This window comes from Ursus americanus, chromosome 5 (genome assembly GCF_024610735.1).
Source record: "Ursus americanus isolate L20-20 chromosome 5, mUrsAme1.1.p, whole genome shotgun sequence".
Classification (NCBI taxonomy): Eukaryota; Metazoa; Chordata; class Mammalia; order Carnivora; family Ursidae; genus Ursus; species Ursus americanus.
The window spans coordinates 27,021,410-27,027,758 of NC_142131.1; the positions used below are offsets into that span (position 1 = coordinate 27,021,410).

The window sequence follows — 6,349 nt, forward strand, 5'->3', positions numbered from 1 at the left end:
TACGGGTGACTGGGTAGACAGTGGTACCACTGACCATGACAGGCGATACAGAGAAGAGCAGGACTGAGGAAAAACATGAGTTCACATTTGGACTGTTGTTTGCAGTACCTTGAGAACATCCTGGGGGAGATGTCCAATAGGCAGCTGAATATAAGGATCTGGAATGCAGGAGAGAAGTCTGAGATAGATAAAAGATTTGGGAATTGGCAGCACATACCTGTTAATGGATGAGATCACCTAGGAAGAGAATATAGAAGAGGACAGGAGCCTGACATCAGATATCTAAAGATCACAATTAATGTTCCTAAAGCCCCTCTGGATAAAACCTTGCCCAGAGTTATATATACTTCTATAGAAAAATAGCCAATATATAATCTTAAATGACAAAAAATGAAACTGCAAAATGTCATGCACAGTATAAACTCATTTTTACAAATAAGTTGTTTAAAAAAAAAAAAAAGTATTAGCAAAGGCACAGAAGAAAAATATGGAGGGCCAACACCAAACTGTTAATAACAGTATCTGTGATTATGCAAGTCTTTCACATCCACAATATGTATCTCTATAGTATTTTAGTTTGTGGTTTTTTTTTTTATAAAAATATACTACTTTTGTAAACAGGAGAAAAGATAATTTTGTTCATTTCCTAAAAAAATTATAGTGCACATCCTTACAATATAAAATAAGAATAATAATAAAAATCTGTTAGAAAAACACATTGACACTGGACTATAAATGGGTAAATAATACAAACTAATAAAATTATGAAAAAATATTCAAAGCACAATCTGTACTATCAACGTACTATGAAAACACATACCATTTTTTGCCTACTAAATCAGAACACAATTTTTCTTTATAGCAATCTCTACACCCAACATGAAGCTCAAACTCACAATCAAGAATTGCATGATCTACCAACTGAGCCAGTCAGCCACCCCCACAATTTTTTTTTTTAATAATACAAGTGCTCCATGTTTGTAAGGGTATGACAAGAAGAGCATCTCAGATACTGCTGATAGGAAGCAAACCTATCAGAAAAACAATGTGGCAACATGTATCAACAGTCCCAAAGAGATTCCATTTAATGTAACAACTCTCCTTTTCAAAAATTTAAGAACATAATCGAAAGCAGCTGAAAACATGCAAAGATATTTCACCAAATCATTAACTGAAACCATCTAAACACCAACATTAGGACACAAAAGAAAATTACCTAGGCATCTAAAGTAATTCTACTTCCAGAGAAACATCGGCACTTGTGCGGGGGAACACATCACAAAGAACTTTCAACTTGCAATGTTTGTCATAGTGCAAAATTTCAAAGAACCTAACAGTGCATCAATACAAGAATAGTTAAATCATCCTTCTCAAACAGATCTGAGGACCCCTGGAAGGCCCAAGAACTTTCTAGGAGGTCAGTGAGGTCCTTCCTTTTCCAAACACCTATCTATGCAAGGCTGGATTTTCTTAACGTGCTTTAGCATACAAGATGGCACACCAGATCGAAGGGAGAAGCAAATATGAGAATCCAGCTGTCTTCTATAAAGATCTACATTACTGATCTGCAAAAATAAAAAACAGTGCCACCCTTCTCACTAAATTTTTTAAAGAAAATATATTTTTCAAAAATATTATTTAATTCAACATGTGAAGGGTTTTTAATGCATAATTTTTAGAAATTTTCTGAGTTTTAATTTCTAAAATACTAAATATATTGCATTAGAGAAAAACTCTTTTAGTCCTCAATAATTTTTAAGTTTGTAAAGGTAAGGGATCCTGAGACCCCACTGGGTTAAAAACTGTGATACCATCATATTATGTAACATTGGGATTATAATTAAATGGGAACGAAGCTTTATCTGTAATTGTTTCAAAAGGCATTTTGCTCATGCATTACTTGTATAATCAAACATTATAAAGTTATACTTATGAAGATTTTTTAAAACATGAGGAAACACTTAAGAAAAGCAGGCAATCCAACTCTATATAAAATCTCATCATCATAATTAAGAAAATGCCACGAGAAAAAAGACTGGAAAGAAAAAGACAAAATATTAACTGCGGTTGATTACCTTTAAATGGTGGAATTATGGCTTTTTATTTTTTCTTCATCTTTATTATATTTAAGATTTTGTTTTTTGACGTTAAGCATGCAGTTTAATATCCACGGGAGGAAAAAAAGGGAGAAATTGGGTGAAAAATTATATATGGTTTTCCTGGATAAAAACCATTATATCTGCCAATTCAGAAGACAAGAAGTTCAAACCAATAATTTAAAGAACCTAAATCGACCAACCAATTTCCTATTTTGTTAAATGAAAAAGATGAACTTATCAAAAGTATGGACTGGGTTTCCATACGAGTCAAACTAACAAGAACACTCAGTCTGGAATAATTTGCAGTCACGATAGTACAAGTAAGTTAACAGTTTAAAAGTTAGGTCATCTTTTAGAATTTTTCAGAGGTACCAAAGAGAAGGTAGAAAAAAGGAACACCGCCGCATCCTTCTGTCTAAAATGATGAGAAAATGCATCGATGCGAGAATGGGGTTTGCGAAAGAGCAAGGGCGGCGATGACAGATTCTGCTGGAGCCGAGTCCTCCCAGCGCCGAGACTACCTCTCCGCCGGAACGATAGTCCCCTCAGGCAGGCACAGCCCCTCCCCAGGCGGGACAGGCAGCTTGGGGGCGCTTCTCCCTGCACCCGCCCCGGCCCCCGGGGCGCTCCCCTGCAGCCCCGAGCACTCGGGGCGACTCGAGGCGGCCCGGGTGGGTGGGACCCGGCAAAAAGCCGCCGAGATTGCCCTCCCTGCCCGGTCCAGTCCTCCAACCTCTAGCGAGGGGACGCGAAGTCGTGATTCCCTGTCCAACTCTGGGGGCTCGGAAAGAGAACAAGTCGGGGGCCCAGGCTCAGCCCTTGGAGTTAAAGGAGGGCCAGACCCAGCGCCCAGGTCGGCGGGTCCAGCAGCCACCCCGCCCCCTCCGTGAGTGCAGCAGGGGTGAGGAGAAGCCAGCCAAGTTGCCTGTTAATGGGAGCTCTTACCTCCCCACACCCCTGAGGAGCTCTCAGGGGACACGAAGCGACGTCGAGCAGAGGAGCGAAGAGCGACCCCGGCCAGGAGCCCCGGGGGTGCGCTACGGCGGCTCAGGGTTTGTTTTCCCCCCGACCTGTTGGGGAGGGGGTGGGGGAAAGGAGCAGAGAGCGCAGGCGCAGAAGAGGCTTTCCTACGACTCACACTCCCCCTCCCTCCGCGTTCACGGCCTCCGCCAAGTCCCGAAGCGCTTGCGCGCTGCTCTGCGGGGTCTGGGCTGTGGGTGCCGGGCTTCTTACCGGAAGTGCCTGGGAAGGTTGTGGGGAGATGAGGTAGCTTGAAGACCGGCTTTAGATGGGGACTCGGTTTCCCACTAGACGCCTGGAAGCCGGAATCGGGAGGCGAACTGCGTCAGTGTCCGGCTTCCTTTGCCCTTCGTTGACCTAGACTCAGCTTCCCCGCCCCCAGCCTGCAGCCTCCGCAGCTCGCGCCGCGCTCCGGCCTGTACCGGACCCGCCTGCCGCTGGGCAGCTAACCAGGCTTGCTCCCCGCGCTGCTGTCCTCCCAGAAAGCCTTTTTACTTCACATTGGTGTTGCCACCCCCCTCTTTCTCCCGGCAGCAGCAAAAATGCACCCACCCACTCCCGAGCTTCAAGCCCTCCAGCTGACGGCCTGTTCCCAACGCTGCCCTTCCCTCTTGCTTAGTTCTGCTTTTCTAACAGTGACCACGAGAACAGCTGTCTCCCCGCGTCTAAAACAAAAGCTAACCAACTGGGGAAATAAATGCTACTCATGTGATGTATGTTTGTGCTTGTTGAGCTTTACTATTTTTACCACAAGTTTCCTATAAATGTAAATGAGGGGAGAAGAGATAATCTGTATGGGGAGAAGAATCCATCTGTTGCCAAAAAGTTTTACCAGCTCATAATTCATACTTGTCTTTAAAAAATTTCAAGAGTTAGGGGCACCTGGGTGGCCCAGTGGGTTAATTCAGGGTAGGTCGTGATTTCAGGGACCTGATCCCCAGGGTCCTGAGATGGAGCCTGGAGTGGGGCTCCCAGCTCAGTGCAGAGTGTGCTTGAGATTCTCTCTCCCTCTCTCTCTGTTCCTCCCGCTTGTGCTTGGGGGCTCTCTCTCTCTCAAATCTTTTAAAAATTTTCAGTTACGACAGGAGTATTTCAATCAGGTGTAATTTATGGTGAAAGATTTGAGAATCACTTCAATTTCTAAATCTGCAATTTGCAACGACAGTTTATGATCTTTCAAAAATATTGAATTTTGATTTTTTTCTCTAGCCTTGATTTTACTAAATTCTGGAATGAAAGTGTGTGGTTTTAGCCCAACAGTAAAACTTGTATTGGTAGCTTAAAATAACGTATTGAGCATCTACTATGTGAGTCACTGCATTAGATACTTTGCTTACATTATCTCATTTAATCCTAAGCAACTCTACAAAGTACAATATGCATTTTCTCTATGTGTTAGGCGTTACTTACAGATAAATAAAATGGGGTCACTGCCCTTATGGAACCACCGTCTAATAGCAGAGACTCATATATACAAAGGTATATTTGTGATAGAAGTATTTCTATAGAGCTATTCATATTTTACAATACATATTTATATATAGTGTGTGAGGACAAAGAATAGAAATAGAAAACACTGAGATCTTAGAGATAAATAGAAAAAGTATATACGTGAACAGTCAATTCACAAAATAGGAAATCGCAGTGCTAGTGCATGTTTTACTAATATTCAAACCCATTAATAATGAAGACAAAAGAGGTATTATTTCCAGTGGGTCTAATTAGCCAGTTTGTTTAAAATGTGAATAAACTCCATTGGAAATAAACAGCTCATCCTGTTAGGGATATAAATTAGGACAAAGATTTTGGAAAGTTATTTGTCAGATCGAGAAATGTTCACGTGGGGGTGCCTGGGTGGCACGGCGGTTAAGCGTCTGCCTTCGGCTCAGGACGTGATCCCGGCGTTATGGGATCGAGCCCCATATCAGGCTCTTCTGCTATGAGCCTGCTTCTTTCTCTCCCACTCCCCCTGCTTGTGTTCCCTCTCTCACTGGCTGTCTCTATCTCTGTCCAATAAATAAATAAAATCTTAAAAAAAAAAAAAAAAGAAATGTTCACATGACCTAAATTAATAATCTCCCTTATAGACATTATAAGAACATATTCCATAATATAAAGATTTATATGAAATAACAATAAAGTAAACAAACTCCCAAAAACTGGAATGCCTTTCACATACAAATGCAATTGTACTTTGTATCACATTTATTTGTTTATGGGTGTTTCCTTTTTGCAGTGCATTATGCTAGGAGCCGTAAGGATTACAAAAATGGATAATTCATGAAATCTGTCCTAAGAAGCTCACAATTCACTGTGTCATTCTCTTATTTACTAACATAGTTAACAGGTTGCTGCAATATAATAAAATTACAAACTGTTTTTGGAACTTGTCAATTAAATTTCCTATGATTTCTTTTGCTGATTGAAATGAAATCTGCAGATGGAATGCAATGTCAAATAAAAATACTTATGAAAAATAGTCATTGCAAAGTTTGAGTAATAATTACCGAAAAACTCCATGTATCATATTCAATATGATCTCTAAAGGTTCCAATATATAACTAAATGGTTTCAACTTCAGGAAATCATCCCAATTGTAACATATTCTGCCAATTTATTCCTTAGACTTTAACTAATCATTGCTTGGACCATAAGCATTTTTTATTATTTTGAAAGGTAACCAGAATCTTGATTATTTTAAGAGATTTAAATTCCACAGTAATATGAACTTACAAAGCTGTTCCCTTTTCATTAGTAATCTGGATGGAGAAAATAACTAGAAGCAAATGAAAATAATTACAATTATTAATTTATTTCATGGCTGGTCTTACACTAACAAGTAATTTTAGAACTAGGGGTTCATTGCTCCCAAACACAGAAAGCGAAATGGAACTGTTAATTGTTAATATTGCTGTCTAACCCTGTTAGAATACCCAAGTTACAAGGAAAGGAACCAATTTTTTTTTTTTTTAATTATCTGCTTAGGGCCACTTAGATCAGCTATTTGGAGCAATGTCACTAATGAAGAAGTGGTTATAGTTTTGGTGATGATGAGAACTAGTTTTCTAAAATGCTTTGAAAAAGTTTGGAAGGAAATCCACTAAAATACTAATTGATTATCTTTGGAAGGTGAAATTACGAGTGATTTCTCCTCTTTCTTTCGAGTTTTTTATATTTTCCAAGTGTTTTACAATGAAAACATATTACTTTAATAATCCAGGAGAAAATAT

General features: G+C 39.8%; 1 protein-coding gene across 3 annotated transcripts in view; it reads right to left on the reverse strand.

Moving 5' to 3' along the window:
- Positions 1-3,628, reverse strand: part of ZFYVE16 (zinc finger FYVE-type containing 16) — a 47,728-nt gene extending 44,100 nt beyond the window's left edge. The window contains exons 1-2 of one of the 3 annotated variants that reach the window (XM_045796385.2): positions 3,045-3,305; positions 109-158 (exon numbers count right to left, since the gene is read on the reverse strand). The gene's annotated coding sequence lies outside the window, so the exon portion shown is untranslated. Of the gene's footprint in view, positions 1-108; positions 159-3,044; positions 3,306-3,332 lie in introns of those variants that run through there. The other 2 variants (XM_045796384.2, XM_045796383.2) reach the window with 2 other exon arrangements.
- Between the last annotated feature and the right edge of the window lie 2,721 nt (positions 3,629-6,349).